At 41.3% G+C, this 16,329-nt stretch overlaps 1 long non-coding RNA gene across 1 annotated transcript; it reads right to left on the reverse strand.

Annotated features, from left to right (window-relative positions):
* Positions 1-8,591: 8,591 nt before the first annotated feature.
* LOC138162110 (uncharacterized) lies at positions 8,592-12,303 on the reverse strand. The gene is made up of 4 exons (XR_011168551.1): positions 12,214-12,303; positions 11,359-11,476; positions 10,273-10,503; positions 8,592-9,535 (listed from the first exon to the last, which is right to left on the reverse strand). It is a non-coding gene; the product is annotated as an uncharacterized lncRNA (long non-coding RNA).
* Positions 12,304-16,329: the final 4,026 nt, after the last annotated feature.

Genomic DNA, 16,329 nt, shown 5'->3' on the forward strand with positions numbered 1-16,329 from the left:
GGGGGGGGTTATGTGCCCAACTTTAATGCTTCATTACCTTATTTGTGTCTTACATAAGAGATGAAGTTCACTTATTCCTGTCCACTCCTCAACATTCCTGGTCTTGGATCTTCCACCATGAGGCAGTGAGGGGCTGCCCCTCTCCAGGAGTCTACTCTTTCCATTAGCCCCACTCTGGGAGTGGCCCAGTGGGGTTCTACCCAAATTTCCTCTATAACCATCTTCTTTCTCAGTTCCCCCTATTGCCTTCTCCATGTAGTTTCTCAGTCCATCTTCTCTATGAGGGGTAGCCCCTCTCGTTTGTGGAGTGGCAAGGAGAAAGTGAAAGTCATTCCACTTTTGCCAGGACACCAGTCTGATTCACATTCTTAAGGTAAGGAGGAGCATTATAATACTGGGGGACCCCACCCACTTCCTGGGGTCCCCAACACCTAAAAGCTCCCATTCCTCTGCCTTATCCTGTGGGCTGTCTCCACCCAATTGCTACCTCTTCCAGAGTATTGCCCTATCAGGTGGCCTGTGCCCAACTGGGGTAAAGCATTTTCTGCACCCACCTCATTTCTTCTCCTTTTCCTGCCATGGAATGCTTCAAGACCAGGGGACTTTCCTCTTCACCCTGAATCTTTCACTCTTCCAACGTTCCCAGGGTTTGCCCTGTGCTGCTTCTGTATTGACAATCCTCCTCATCTCCACTTGCAAACAGCCCCAGGCACTACAATTCCTAGTGATGTTTCATCTGGGAAGTACTGCCAGAGCTTGCAACCCAGAGGATCATGTAGCAATGAGGGCCAAGTCAAGGAAGACATGGCAGGCCTTGGTCCCAAGACATCCTTATGCCTGCACTCTTGGAAATCTATAGCTAGATGGGCCTCTGACATCCCCATCCATGAGAATTCCATCTCCTCCCAGTCAAGTTACCCTTCATCTATAGAAGTCACTTAGTATATAGTAAGCTCATGGACTCTCAGCCTAGAGGAATATGGATAGAGAGATAGATGCTGCATACTATAGATGTAGATAATATTTGTATATGGAGTTATATTATCTACAATATATAGTAGATATAGGTTTGCTATATCTATCATATCTGTCTCATAGATATTATAGATGATATATCCACAATATTTATCTATGCAATATAGGTAGATATCAACACAGACAGATACTATAGATATATAATATAGGTTATATATTGACTTGTATATATTATAGAGTATCTATATTTGTCTCTATAGATCTGTCTATAATCTACATCTATCCATACTTAGATCTATAGATAGATGTATGTTATATATCTATAAATCTATAGTTTCTGTCTGTACATATATTTGAGTCTGAGAGCAGAAATCAGCCTTGCTGGAACAATTCCTCACTCCAGAGATTAAGAGAAAGGAGGTAGGTAGGAGGAGAGATACAGTTTACATTCATTTATGTAACTATTTTTTGCATATATTGTTTGGTTTCATTTTTAATCTTATGTTATATATGTAATAACATTATCCTGAGGAGTCCATAGGCTTCACCAGACAATGTAACAAAAGCTAACAAGCCCTAGTCTAGTCTGACAGAATCTTCTGAGATTATTAAGGAGAAAAGATTCATCCAACATTAAAGCATTATTGAGACTCTGAAGCTTTGAAAGCCCACCGGGCATACTGGAGATGATAAGTGGACAAATCACTGCTCCTAAAGTACCGTTTTCTATCTGTCACCTTCCTGAATCCAACTTCTTATACAGTGCTAGACATTGAGTGAATATCGGCACTCCAGTCCAGTAGACCGGGGCAGATCTCAGAGCACTATGCACTTAGTATAATGCCTGGCCCATATTAGCTATTTAATAAATGTTTACTGTTTGATTGATAGAATTCAGGGCCCTACTAAGGTACCAGGACTCCAAGGAGAGACAGAGAACCTACTTTAAGATTCAGCCCCATTCCTAGATTTTACTTGGGCCCTTTCCCACACATTCCACAGCCCAATATGTGTAAACTCCCCAGTCTGGGATGTCAAGCTGAACAGGAGTTCTGGAAGGATCACAGCTGATCAGGACCCAACCAAAAGCATGTTATGGTATGGGCACACTGACAGGTGGGTGGAGGAAGCCCTACCTCCACCCAAACTAATAAATCTCAAATGGGCCCAGACAAGCATTTTAAAAGTTGACCTATCAGGACAAGTACTTCCCAAAGTATACCCTGGCTCAGGTCCCTAGAAGCATTGGCAGTCTCTCCTTCAACACTATCTGAGCTGGGGGAGCTGAGGGCTAGATAATTTGGTACAAGGAGATATAACATCACAACACAGCAGATTGGAAGTTGGAAAGGGACTTTAGAATTCATTTATTCCCACCTCATTCTTTTTTTTTTACAGAGGAGGAAGCTAAGGCCCCAAAAAAGAAAGAGACATGGAGAGCCAGGATTGGAACCCAGAGTCTCTAACTCCAAAAAACATAAGGGCCATGAAGATGGGAATGGGAGGAGATTTCCCTTGAGTTCTGGAGTTCTGTAGCCAATGAATCAAGCTGACCCTGATTAACAATAGCCATGGCCAGGATACTGAAGCCACCTGTTCCAACTGCCACACTGAAAACATTGCTAAAATTGCTGGTCACACATCTGGATTTCGGTCATGTGGAAACCTCTGTTCTGAGAACTACTGAGGCCCTTGGAGCATCTGTTCCCCAACCATCCTCCCACATACTATGACCACCTTAGGTCTCTGGGAAATTCAAAGACCAGTGGCCTGTTGGGTGGGGGAAGGGGCCAGTGCTGAAATTTCCTCAGAATGGCGACCTTGACTTCAAGTTTCAGTTGCTATCTGTGAACTCATCTTATTTCTGGGCCAATGAGTACCTGTCCATTCAGCTTATTCTGGTTAAGGTCTCATTCAGAAAGCAAGAGATTTTGAATTTAGCACAGATAAATGCATTTCAGCCATGAAACAAAACACCTGGGGTTCTGGGAAAAGAGCCTGAGCATACCAGGGTGAATGGTGATGGGAAGAGTCAGCCTGCTCATTTAGTGAATGGGAAGGAGGCTAATATAGATGGAAGCGGGAGTTAAAGCCCAGAGGAGGTGTTCTAACACTACAGCTACCCTGTGGGGGTTGGGAATGGAAAACTGACTCAGGAGGATGTGGCCAGCTCCAGCAGTCAGCCCCCAAAATAACCACAGGAAGGAGATGAGAGCCAAGAAAGGAGGAGGAACCCTTTTATAGTCAAATCCCACCCACAGAAGAGTTGGGAGGGAAGAGAAAGAAAAGAAGTTGGGGGAGGGGGAAAGGGGAAAGGTCAGGCTGAAAATGAAGGTCACAGAGCCAGAGGCTATCCCTCTTTCCTTCATCCACCCACCCCCAAGTATAACCCTTCTTTTGGGGGTCAGGGCCCCAGTATTCTAGGGGCTAGAAGAAAAGGAAAGAAAGCAATAGGGCTGAGTTGGTCCATGAACATGAGGACCCTGGGAGCCCTAGCTACAGGCCAGTAGCATAAGACCAGCATTTCAGAAGCATTTGTCCTTGGAATTATTCACCTCTATTAAAGGAGTAGCAAAAGATGGAGCCCTTTCTCACCCATAGGTTGGAACAGCTTGGCCTTTTTGATGTAGGACAAGAGGCGGGGTGGAGAGTGACTCAGGACCAGTTCATAGGCTCATGGTTTGGTCCACAACATGTAAATGGGGATCATTGAGAAACATTTATTAAGCACCTTTGTGTCAGAGACTGTGCTGAGGGTAAATGATAATGATGACTACAACCCTTCTTACATTGAGGAGCCATCCAATCAAAAGGAAGGGCTATAGAAATGGAAAGTACTTCTGAGGTATGAATTCCAGGACTCTGAAGTACAATTGGGTGGCAAATGAAGAGATGCCTGGCCTTGGCACCATTGTTAAATGGAGGTTCAAGTAAGTGATAGAAAGAACTATAGGAGAGAAGCAGCCTTGATGTATTAGAGAGAGTGGACTGGTTAATGGGGAGAAGAGCAGGGGTGTGCTAGTAAATGTTTAACAGCCAGATCTTCATATGTATACTATATATACACATATATGTACATAAGTATATATACACATATGCATATATACACATGTATATATAATCACAACAAACTTTTTAAAGTTTAACTGCATTATTGACATTTTCTACCACACTTTCTTAAGTCTAGACAATGTTTAACAGCCAGATCTTCATATGTATACTATATATACACATCTATGTATATAAGTATATATACACATATGCATATATACACATGTATATATAATCACAACAAACTTTTTAAAGTTTAACTGCATTATTAACATTTTCTACCACACTTTCTTAAGTCTAGACAATCAACAAAACAATAAATCAGGCCCTGATTTATGGGGTTTCAGGATTTCCAAGGTAGAAATGTTCATGCAGAAAATTTAACAATTGGCTTGAGGCAGTTTGAATTGGCTCCAGAGCACCCCTGGGGAAAAGTGTCAGGTAAAGGACAAAAACATCAGCCAGACCCCATGTGCCATAAAAACTCAAATTATATTTATATAAAATAGATTAAAATAAAATATGTATATTTCCCCATCCATAGGGTAAGATTTCTATTTCTATAGAATCAAAAAATATAGGGAATAATAAGATTTTCACTGTTAATTGTTCATAGGATCCTAAGATTTATATCTGAGTTTCATCCATCTGGTCCAACGCCTTTGTTTTTTAGTTGTGTAAACTGAGACATGTCTGGGCCTAAGAGTAAAGTGGATTTCTCAAGTTCATACTGGAATAAATAGAAGAGCCAGAATTTAAGCTTGGGTCCCTGGCTCATGATGTATCTTCAGACCCAGGTGCCCAGAAAGCAGCAAAGCATCCAGTTCAGACCCTATGGGTTGGGGTAAGCCCCTTCCAGGAGGGATGCCAACACCTAGGAAAGAGTGAGGCTCATGCCCCTCCTAGGTGGAAGAGAAAAGAAAAGGGAGAGAGTGAGGAGTAGTGATGAGGGGGAATCTCTGGCTACAGAGGAAAAAACCAAAAACTCCAGTGAAGGGGCCACAGCGGCCTCTGATGCTATCAGGCCATGGCTAGGGGTTAGGGGACTTCACAGACAGGAAAATGTGACCAAGAGTGAGGCAGAGAAGACCAAGCTACAGTGGCTGAAATTATCAGCAGATCCAGGAAGGGAAACCTGCAGTGGGTGAGTTCTGCTTCATTAGCCAAGGTTCACCAACCAATGAGAGGTGGCTGTGAAGAGGAGGAGGAGAAGCTGGCTGTAATCAGTGAGCCAGAACCTCAAGGGGGAGAAAGTGGAGGCTAGACCTTTCCTCATGAATACTCTGTGCTCATCCCCTCCCCCTCCTCCTCTTTCTTCTTCCTGTTCTCCCAATTCCCATCCCCAAAGATCTTGGAGAGATGTTTATGGCACAGAGGGCCCTGCAGTCACACAACCTGTGGTCCAATCCTGCCTTTGATGCTAATGACTTATGTGACCTTGGGCAAGTCACTTCTCTAAAATGAAACAGTTGGACAAAATGACCCAAGGAGCGATTTCTAGTAAGGACTTGGTATAGTAGCTAATGGTCAGGATTTGGAGTCTGGAAGACCTTGGTTCAAATACTGATACAGACATTTACAAGCTGTGTGACCCCAGGCAAATAATTTAATCTCTTGGGTTCTCCTTGGTTTCTCCTTCTGTAAAATGAGGCAGTTGGATTTGATGAGGTCTGATGAGGTTCCTCACCTAAATTTGGGATCTTCCTTCCTTCCTCCCTCCCTTCCTTCTTTCTTTCCTTCCTTTCTTCCTTCCCTTCCTTCTTTTCTAACTGAGTCCATCTTCAAGAGGTCAAGTGTTTGGGTTGTGACCAATGTTCACTGCCATATTAACACAGCTGTTTCCTTTTCAAGAGATAGAAGAGAAAAAAAAATAAGGGAGGCTGACAACTTCCAACACAAAAACACACACACTCCTCTTTTTATAGGCTAGGAGAACCAGGTGGCACAGTGGATAAATCATCAGGCCTTCCAGACCTGGAGTCAGGAAGACTCATCTTCCTGAGTTCAAATCTGGCCTCAGCCACTTACTTGATATGCGACTCTGGGCAAGTCATTTAACCTTGTTTGCCTCAGCTTTCCTCACCTGTAAAATGAGCTGGAGAAGGAAATGGCAAACCACTTCAGAATCTTTGCCAAGAAAACCCCCAAATGGGGTCACAAACAGTAGGACACCACCAAAAAACAACAACATTCACAGACTCTTTGAAGGACCTAAGGATTTTGAGCTAGAAGTGTTGAGGTTGAGGGGTGTTTGGGACCCCAAAATATCTACACACCGGGTTGTGCCTGAATGAATTTGACCCAAGCCTTCTTTCAGCCAAAGAAAAACAAAGTTTATTAAAGATATGTCTCTTGGCCAGACTCTTAAGAAATCTCACCATTGGCTAGACTCTTAAGGAATCTGAGCATTTGTTACATAAACACCAGTGGGCCATATTGAATCTGAGACCCTTCAGGGAGGCAAGATGAATCTTATATAGAGAAAGACTGTGGGAGGGATCTGGGGGTGGCCAAGTAGTCTGGGGTGACTGGAGGAGGGGTTTAGGGAGGGTCTTGAGGAGGAGTCTAAGGAGGCTTTTGCTGGATCAGACTCCAGGAACCAAGAGAATGGGATTGTGATGGGATCAAGGGTGGGAAGCAGCTGGAGGCACCCCAAAGGTAGCAGACAGTGGAGGGCTAGTCTAGGTTAAGGTTAACAGATTTGGGTATGAATATTCAAATCAAGTGGGAAAATTCAGGGAGAAATCAAGGTGAGGGGTTTCACAGGGCCTATGGACAAATGAGATACAAATTCTTTTTGGGTAAAGGAAAAAGATCTCCGCTTGGGCCCATATCCCATCAGAAGGAACATAGAGGTCATCAGATTATTGGAACATAGATTGATAGCTGGAGGGTGCCATCGAAGTCATTGAGTCCAACACCCTTATTTTACAGATGAGAAGACTGAGGCACAAAGAGATTCCCCAAAACCATCCTGTAACCTAGAGCCACACTTTCTTCATATGTAAAATGAGGCGGATAAATTCCATGGCCTCTGAGCTCCCTTCAAGCTCAGTCAATGATCCTGTAAGTAGCAGAGTCATGGATTTGAACCCAGATCTTATCACATTTCAAGTCTACCATTCTTCCTTCTGAAGAATCAGACTGGGAAATCAGGAGACTCGTGTTTGAGTTCTCAGTGTGCCCTTGGTTGGCTTTGTGACTTTGGGCAGTCCCTGAACTTTTCTAAGCTTTAGTTTCCTCATCAATGACCTCTGAGACCCCTTACAACAATAAATCCACAAAAATGTGAGACTATGCCTACGTCACTCCTTGTAACCTAAAGATTACTTATCATTGACTATAGTCTCCCTCATAGCTGGACATGAGACTCTACATTGAGTAACTTAACTTTTGAGCTCTCTCTTCTCCTAAGATTAATTCTTGTTTCTACTAACCCAGCCTAGAAGAACAAATCTAAGTCTCCTAGGGTATGACTGATGGGGTACAGGCCAACATGGACAGTGCCTGGAAAAGTCCTGATCACTCTATACTAAAAGAAACAGGACATATAGGGGCTCAGGTGTGATTAGAACCCCCAGCTTACCCTGTAAAGGGAAAACATATACTCTACTTTCTCATTTCCATAGTGGGGACCTCCTTCTCTTCAAATATCTTCTCTTCAAATCAGATTGCACAGTAAACTTCTTAGAGAATGTGAGAACCGATTTCGGATTTTCCCTTATTTTGTAGGAGCTACGGTTGGGGGAAGTACTTCCCATGGGAAACTGCATAGTGCTGGGGGAGACCTGCATTCCAATCCCAGCTGTATCATTTTCTATCTTTGTAACCTTAGGCAAATTTTTCCACCTATAAAATAATGAGGTTTAATGAGTAGATTGGTATGATCCCCTCTAGATATGAGTTCTATGGACCTGGGACTGAAGGAGATCTAGGGAGAAGAGGTAGGCAGGATCATCATCACTCCCCAGTTGCCTCAGGTACCTATAGGAAAATGTTAATGATAAATGTTCCTTAGAACCGCCAGTTTGGAGAGGCTCTGAGTGAGTCCTTGCCCTTCCCTGAGACAACAGGAGAAACCTGCTTCTTCTCTGGTCCAGGGTCTTTCCCTTGTGCTCCTTGGAATGTAAGGAATGTTGGGGTGATGCAGCCGGAACTGGAAAATTTTAAACTGTTTAAGATCTCCAAGATAATGAGAGTTTACAGAACAAAGATGACATTATTGGGGTGGGGTAGAGGAGAAGCTATACTCTGTTCCAAAAGGACAGGCCTGTGAACTAAAAAACTGATTTCACAAAACAGCTAGTCCCTCCCCACCACCACCACTACCACTACTGATTTCTTGGGCTCGCCTTCTTTATGGGTCCAGTGCACCCTCTCCATCCTATTACATATATTTCACAGACACTAGGAAGGTCTCGACCCCAATATCTCCTGCCTGTTCAATGAGCTAAGAGATTCCTTAAACATGGACAAAGCCTTTTAGAAGAGTTGAATTTAAAAGGGCAAGAACCCTAAGGAGAGATTAGACATAAGCAATAATTCATAACAAGCTATAAATGATACTTGATCAAGAGAGGCAACAATTTTACTGAACTTGGTCCTGGTCTGACCACATTTGAGGAAGGACCCTGACAAATTGGAGGTTCCCCAAAAGGGGTTAACAGTTTCTCTTCCAGAAAGGGTACTAGTATTAAGTATTATGTTCAGCATTTCTTCTGAGTTCACTTGGCTAGTCAGACTTACATTCAAAGATTTGGAGCATTATTATGATAATTATTATTAATATGTTTAATATATAGTTTATTTGATATTTAATATATTTATTAATATATTAAATAATAATAAGAAGAAACTATTAGTACTCTTGGGGCTTTTGGGGTAACTCTGAGGATCTAGGTTTCTCATCTTGTCCCTCACAAACCCTCACTGGTGTGCTCCCCATCAACAATTAGACATCCAGATATAATCAGCTTTTATAAAATATATTTGCTAAGCAAGTGTAGTAAACACAATTGGTAGAAGCATTCTCTCCAAACCTAGGGAGAACTATCCCCTTGCAGACACAAGGTAGGGAGGGCTTAAAGTACAAAAAGAGTGAGACAATTCACAGAGAATGGCACAGGGCAGAAGGTATATTGTGATTCCTGCAACTGGGAATCCTTTTTTTCCATTGTGAAGTCTTCGCCCAGTTCCCCTTAAGTGTGGCTCCAAGGTAATATACCTCTCTTGAGTCCATAGCCAGTACTTATAGAGGAGTCCAGGGGGGTCCTGCTCCCAGGAATGATCTTCCCTCTGGAGATGATCACTTCTTGTCTACATATCCTCAGTGTTTCTCTCTTTCCATATCCATTGACAGCCTCTTTCATTGCCATAGGTCACTATCACCCCAGTCACCATGCTGCTACCTCCATACCTCTGGCCATCAGTGAGATCTCTGGAGGAGCCTCTGGATAACCCCAAAACACAGGGTTGCTGCCTGGACAATTCCATCTCAGGAGTCATTCGCCTAAAGTTAGGAAAGAACAAATGGAAAAAGAGGAAGAAGAAGCCATGCCAAGCTATGATTTCCAGCTAGGGCATGGGGTGGACTGTGCTTCCCTCAATGACCCTTAGGTTAAGCTGTTAATGGTCTTACTTCTTCATAGATGCAAAGGAAAAGAGGACAATTGGGGCAGGTCATCCCTTTTGTATACACACTCAATTCTGAATAAGTAATCTCTGAGTTGCTTATTCATTCATCTAGTTCCATAAACAATTAGAAGGCTTTTCATCATTACACAGTAATACTAATAATTGATAACTATAATAGACAAAAACTTGTATTTATGTAGCACTTGAAGATTCTCAATGCTCTTTTAAAATATTATTTCATTTGATCTTTACCACAACCCAGAGAGATGTTATTATCATCCCCACTTTACAGATGAGGAAACAGAGGTGGGCAGAGGTTGTGACTTGCCCAAGGTCACAAAATACCAGTCCCTATCATGCAACTCCAGAAATAGTATCTCTCCAAGGGTCTCCAAGATTAGTCTAAAAATGATAGGAAACATCTATGTACCCTTCAAGGACTGGCCCCTTTATAAGCCAATCTACCCACTCAACATACAAAATAGAGATAAGGTAAAGGACAGCTATTTATTTCCTTCACCTCAACAGAATTGTTTAAAAAGATAAGATTTAATAGTGTACAAAAAGTATTTCAAATACTAAAGAATAATCCATCACACCCTATATACTCACCTGGGAAGTAGAGACAAGTTCATAGAACTGCTGAAGAGATATTTCACACTCACTCTAGATCTGTACTATCAGAGCAACTTCCATATCCATATCTCTTGGACAGTCAGACCTGGCTTTTTAGTGCCTTGGATTCAGAATGATCCTTTCAGTGGTCATCTCTAAGAAGGTGCATATCCCTCTGGACAGTTGGAACTGAGTAAGGAACCTGGGAAATCTGGAACTCATAAGATTCTGAAAATATTAACGGAATAAATTCCATTAAGAAGGGGGAAAAGTATATGTTTTTTCTTTCAAAAAAAGACTAATGTACACAAGGAACTCACTGACTAAAAAATTTTTTTTTTAGCAATAGGGGTTAAGTAACTTGCTCAAGGTTACATGGCCAGTTATTATTTCTGGGTGTGGTGCTGAGTATCTGAGCCCGGATTTGATCCAGGTCATCCCGACACTGGAGCCGGTGCTCTTACTTGCTGAGCCACCTGGCTGCCCCTAAGCAATTGGGATTAAGTAACTTGCTCAAGGTTACACGGCCAGGTGTTTCTGGGTGGGTGCTAAGTGTCTGAGCCCAGGATTCGATCTCCAGGTCTTCTCAACACTAGAGCCGGTGCTCTTACTCGCTGTGCTACCTAGCCGCCCCGTGACTAAAATTTTAAAAAGAAATATACAGAAGATTGAAGCAAGACAAGTAGGTAATAGAGAATGAATATGAGTGTAGCACTCATAAAAAAAAAATGGTGTTAGAAATACTAAACCTCAGAATGAGCTATGGTTGGCAAAGAAAAGTAATGACAACAACAATAGAACTTTAAAGTAGTTATTTGGAGAAAAAGGAGGCTTAAAGAAGGAATAGAACCAAGGGAATGCTAGTAAATGTTTAACACCCAGCTCTCCAAAGGGGGTAGTAGAAACTCTGTAGGTAGGATCTGCATTTTTAACATTTTCTCTATCATCTAAGTCTAGACAATCAACAAAACAATAAATCAAGCTCTGAAATCGTGTTTGCTGAATTCTGAGATGTAAATTCTGGAACTGAATATTTAACAATCAAGCTCATTCAAGCTGGATTGAGCTGGCTCCAGCACATACCTCTGAACAAGACCTTTGCTTAGCAAGGATGGGACTGTGTTGACTGATGACACAGAGAAGACAATAATATTTAGTTCTTATTTTGATTACAATTTTTCTTCAGAGAATGACCTTTAACCTGGACATAACAGAACAAAAATGATTAGCTGGGAATTAGGAAGGTGGTAAGAGTGCACTTGGCTACCCTTCATGACTTCAAACCACTTGACTCAAATGAACTACGTTCTCCAAAGGTTCTGAAAGAACTGGCAGAAGAGATTGCTGAGACACCATCAGCGATATTTAAAAGATTTGTGGAAAACAGGAGAGGAACCAAAAGACTGGAGAAAGACAAAATATCCCAACTTTTACAGAAAAGGGAAGAGAAGAGAGTTTGCAAAATATAGGCCAGTTAGCATGATTTCAATTTCCAGGAATATTCTAGGATGAATCATTGAACAGATGGTTGGCAAACATCTAGGAATGGAAACAGTGATTACAACATGACTTCATCAAGGAATAGACCATGCCAAACTAAACTCATTTCTTTTTTTGTTTTTTACAAGATTACTGAGCAGATAAATCAAATGATGTCAATAGAGCTTACCTCAATTTTAGTCAAGCTCCTCTCAAACTATCTCAAGCCCATGGAGAATATGGAGATGTATCAAGTCATATGAACACAGAATCCAATGGAGTTAGGCACAATGTTAATGGTTTAATGTCAGCATGGCAGGACATTTCTAGGGGAGTATCCCAGGAATTATGCCTGTCCCTGCACTATTTAATATTTCTATTAATGTCAATGTCAACACCCACCCCCCAAAAATTATCTTTTATTTTGCAGAAATCTTAGTTATGCCTATGTATATGTACCTGTTGTCTCTCTTGAGAGAATGCACACTTCTTGAAGGCAAGGACTGTTTCATTTTCGTCCTTGTAACTCTAGCAACTTGCATCATACCTAACAGATAATAAACACCAAAGTTGTTTTTGTTTGATTGGTTGAATGAATAGCAATACTGGAAGGGAATTTAGACTATGAACTTTTAACATAATTTTAGAGCCAGAAGGCACCTTAGCATAGTGGTGTGAAACTCAAAAGAGCTGCATACTGTCTAAGGTCACTTAATATTACCTATGTTTTATTGTATTCTCATTTATTTTGTTAAACATTTCCCAATTACATTTTCATCTTCAGGTGCACTCTGTTGAGTACTACAGGGCACCTACAAGTGACAAACAGCATATTGGACACCTCTGCCTTAGAACATAGATTGCTGGAACATAAAGAGCCAGAAGGTACCTTAGAACATAGAATGTTGGAACATAGAAGCGCACAGCTTGAATGATGTTAGAAGAGAGAATGTCAGAACTGGAAGGGAATCATAGAACATAGAATGTCAGAGATGGAACGAATTGTAGACAGCATTTATTCCAAATCCTTCTTCTTAGAGGAGAAGAAAATGGGACTCAGACATCAGTGCTTTACTGGAAGAAATGGGACTCGAATCCAGATCTTCAGGGTACTTTCATACTACAAGGCTGGACTATGAGGACAGGAATCCCCTGTCCCTTTTATGTACCCAGAATCTCAGAGTTGAAAAGGACCCCTGGAGACTGTGTAACCCAACTTATTCCTTGATGAAGAATTCTCTCTACAACATATCAGAGAAGTGACTTTCATTCAATCTTTACTTGAAGACCTCCGAAGAGGGGGGACCCACCACTTCCTGACACAACCCCAAAATTGTTCAGCTAATTAGTAATCAATACATATTCATCAACATTAACAAATGCCCAACTCTGAACAAGATGCTGTCTTAGGTCCTGAGGAGACAAAGCTAAAATAATTATATGTAATAATTTAAGGTAATTAAATTAATATAATTACAATGGGTATAATGACAAAAGGTCCTGGTTGCTCACTTGAATCAATCAATCAAATTAAAGCAGTGATTAATCAGAAGTATAAACTAGGTGCACATAAACCCTTTATCAATTTGAGAGGAATAAACTGCTTGGATCCTTGGGTAGAGAGATGCAACCACTAACCCTCCCCACCCTACCCCACTCCCAGGGAATTATCTTGTGATTGGCTAACAGAAGCAGACACACCTTTGAGCTTATATAAGACTGGTTGGATTAGCAGTCCAATGGAGTACTGGTCAGATCTAGAGATGAAGGACTTACTGTTGTTGTTTTTAGTTAAGTCCAACTCTTTGTGATTTCATTTAGGATTTTCTTGATGAAGACACAGGAGTGGTTTGCCATTTCCTTCTCCAGCTCATTTTACAGATGAGAAAACTGAGACAAACAGGGTTAGGTGACTTGCCCAGGCTCACACAGCTTCTAAGTGTCTGAGGGCAGATTTGAATTCAGGTCTTTCTGACTCCCTTTCATTCTTTCCACTGCATCCCCTAATTGCCCCAAGATGAAGGACTACTGAGAGGGAATTGCCTTGGGGATAAGGTGGGGAGTGGGAAGGAAGGGATTGTCTCTTATCCCTTCCCCTTCCCTGAGCTAAACCCTCAGCTTTTTAAAACTGCATCATGCCTTTGCACATTAATTATATTACATTAATTGAGAAGGAATAGCCTAGCCTTTATATATAATAAGAAAACTAAACTTCTTTTGCTATCCTAAGGGACACCAAGAACAGAAGAATGACAGCAGCATACAGAATCTTAATGGTCTTTAGCACAATCTTCTGTAATAGCGACCTTTTAATTGACATGATATGCTGGAGTCAGACAAAGCTAAAGTATAATTTGATCAGCACAGTGACAGGATTTCATCATTTCGAAGGCACAGACTCTTGCAAATTTGAGGTACTACATTGTGAACTTTAATCCCTAGTTTACCCTAGTTTTCATTTTTCTCTATTAAATCATTATTAGCCTCTTATTAAAGTTTTCCATAAAAAGCATGGCTTTATTAAATGCTATTTCTTTGTTTGCAAAATAAATGGTTGTTTTTTTTAAAAACCCACTTAGTTGAGCATATGACATGATCATATGATTTTGAAAGTATTCCTCTTAATAGGAACCCTCTGTTTTTAACTCTCAGAAGTGTGGGCATACTCTAATGTTACCCTGATGACTTATAGTGAGTTTTTGTGGCTATTCTAGGCTTTTTTAATGAAGTGTACACTACCATTCTGTTCAAAGTACCATAGCAATTTCTAGCAGGAAATTATATTGGAGATTTATGCAGTAGAAGTATGGAAAACCCAATGCTCACAAGCATGGCCTTATGCTCTGCCTGATGCTATCCTCTATGTGGTCTTCCAAGTATGTTTAGATGCTAGAAAACTCTAGTATAAAGTTGAGTGTCTGGACCTCTGGATGGGGGAAAGCTGTGGAGGATTTAACAAAGGAGTTTTTATTTGATCTTAGAAGTATAGGGAGTGCAGTTAGGTGGATAGAGTAGATGGAGGATCAGCTTTGGAGTCAGGAAGCCCTGAGGTCAAATCCAGCCTCAGATACTTACTAGATGTGTGACCTTGTGCAAGTCACTTAACACTGTTTATCTCATTTTCCTCACCTGAAAAAAAAATGAACTAGAGAAGGAAATGACAAACCACTTCAGTGTTTTTTCAAGAAAATAAGGTCACAAAGAGTCAGACATGATTGAATGACAACAACAGAAGTATAGGGGGTCATTGGAGTTTCTTAAGCAGGAGAATGTCATGGTCAGACCTAAACTTTAGGAAAATTACTTTGACAGGAGCATGGAGGATGAATTGGAATAGAAACATTCTGAAGAAAAAGAAACCACCTAGGAGGCCACTGTAATAGCCCAGGCAAAGGGGAATAAGGGTGTGAACCAGGGTGGTGAATATGTGAGTAGAAATAAAGGGATGAATACAAGAAATGTTGTGAAGGTAGACATGGTAAGATGTGGCCACAGATGGATATGTTGGGTAAGAAAAAATGAAGATGACAAAGATTGTAACCGAAAGGATGGTGGTGTTCTCTAGAGATGAAGGGAAGATGTAGGTTGGAGGGGAAAAATAATGACCTCTGTTTTTTAACCTAATAAATTTGAAATGAAATCCAGTTCAAAGTGTCCAATAAACAATGGATGATTCAGGGCTGGTGTTCAACAGACCAACCAGGACTAGATATGGATATCTAGGGGTCATCTGCATAGAGACTGTAACTAAACCCTTTAAATGAGTGGGAGCCAGCAAGGTCACCAAGGGAGAGACAAAGAGATGAGAATAGGTCCAGGGCAGAACTTGGGATTCACCAAAAATAAGGGGTGTGATACAAATGGTAATCTAACAAAGGAAATGATGAGTACTCACTCAAGTAGGAGGAGGATCAAGAGAGAAGATTGTAAGGAAATTCCAGAGAAAAGACAGTATCCCAGAAGAGAGGCTGGTCAATAGTGTTAAATGCTATAGGTCAAGAAGAATGAAAAGGGCATCAGATCTGCCCAATAAGAGATCACTGATCACTTTAGGGAAAGCAGTTTCAGCTGGGAAGTCAGACTGCAGAGGGTTTAGAAGAGAGGAGAGAAAGTGGAAGCAATGGAAACACCCCCGGAGTTTGGCTAGAAAAAGGAGGAGCGATATAGAATGAGAGTTTGAAGGCGTGTTAGAGTCTAGTGGGTTTTTTGTTTTGTTTTGTTTTAAGGACGGCGGAGACTCTTGAATGTTTGTGGGCAGATGGAGACAGAGACAGTTGATAGAAACTAAAGATTACATGTTCTAACATTCTCTGTTCTAAACCTTACAACTTTGACAGTCTATGTCCAAACAGTCTATGTCCTACCATTTTATGTCAGATTCCTTCCAACCCCAGCAATGCGTTCAAACATTCTCTGTTCTGTGGGGTCTGCCTGCTCTGACATTCTATGTCCTAAAGTCCAGCTCTGGTATTCTCTGTGCTAACATTCTCTGGTCTGTGATAATCCCCTGGGTTTTCACTTTATGAGTCTAAAGTCCTTTTTCACTGACATTCTGAGATTCCACTATGCTTTGTT

The sequence above is a fragment of the Petaurus breviceps genome, unplaced genomic scaffold (assembly GCF_028583685.1).
Source record: "Petaurus breviceps papuanus isolate PSGF00001 unplaced genomic scaffold, PetGlider_PUasm1.0 186, whole genome shotgun sequence".
In the NCBI taxonomy this organism is placed as follows: domain Eukaryota; kingdom Metazoa; phylum Chordata; class Mammalia; order Diprotodontia; family Petauridae; genus Petaurus; species Petaurus breviceps.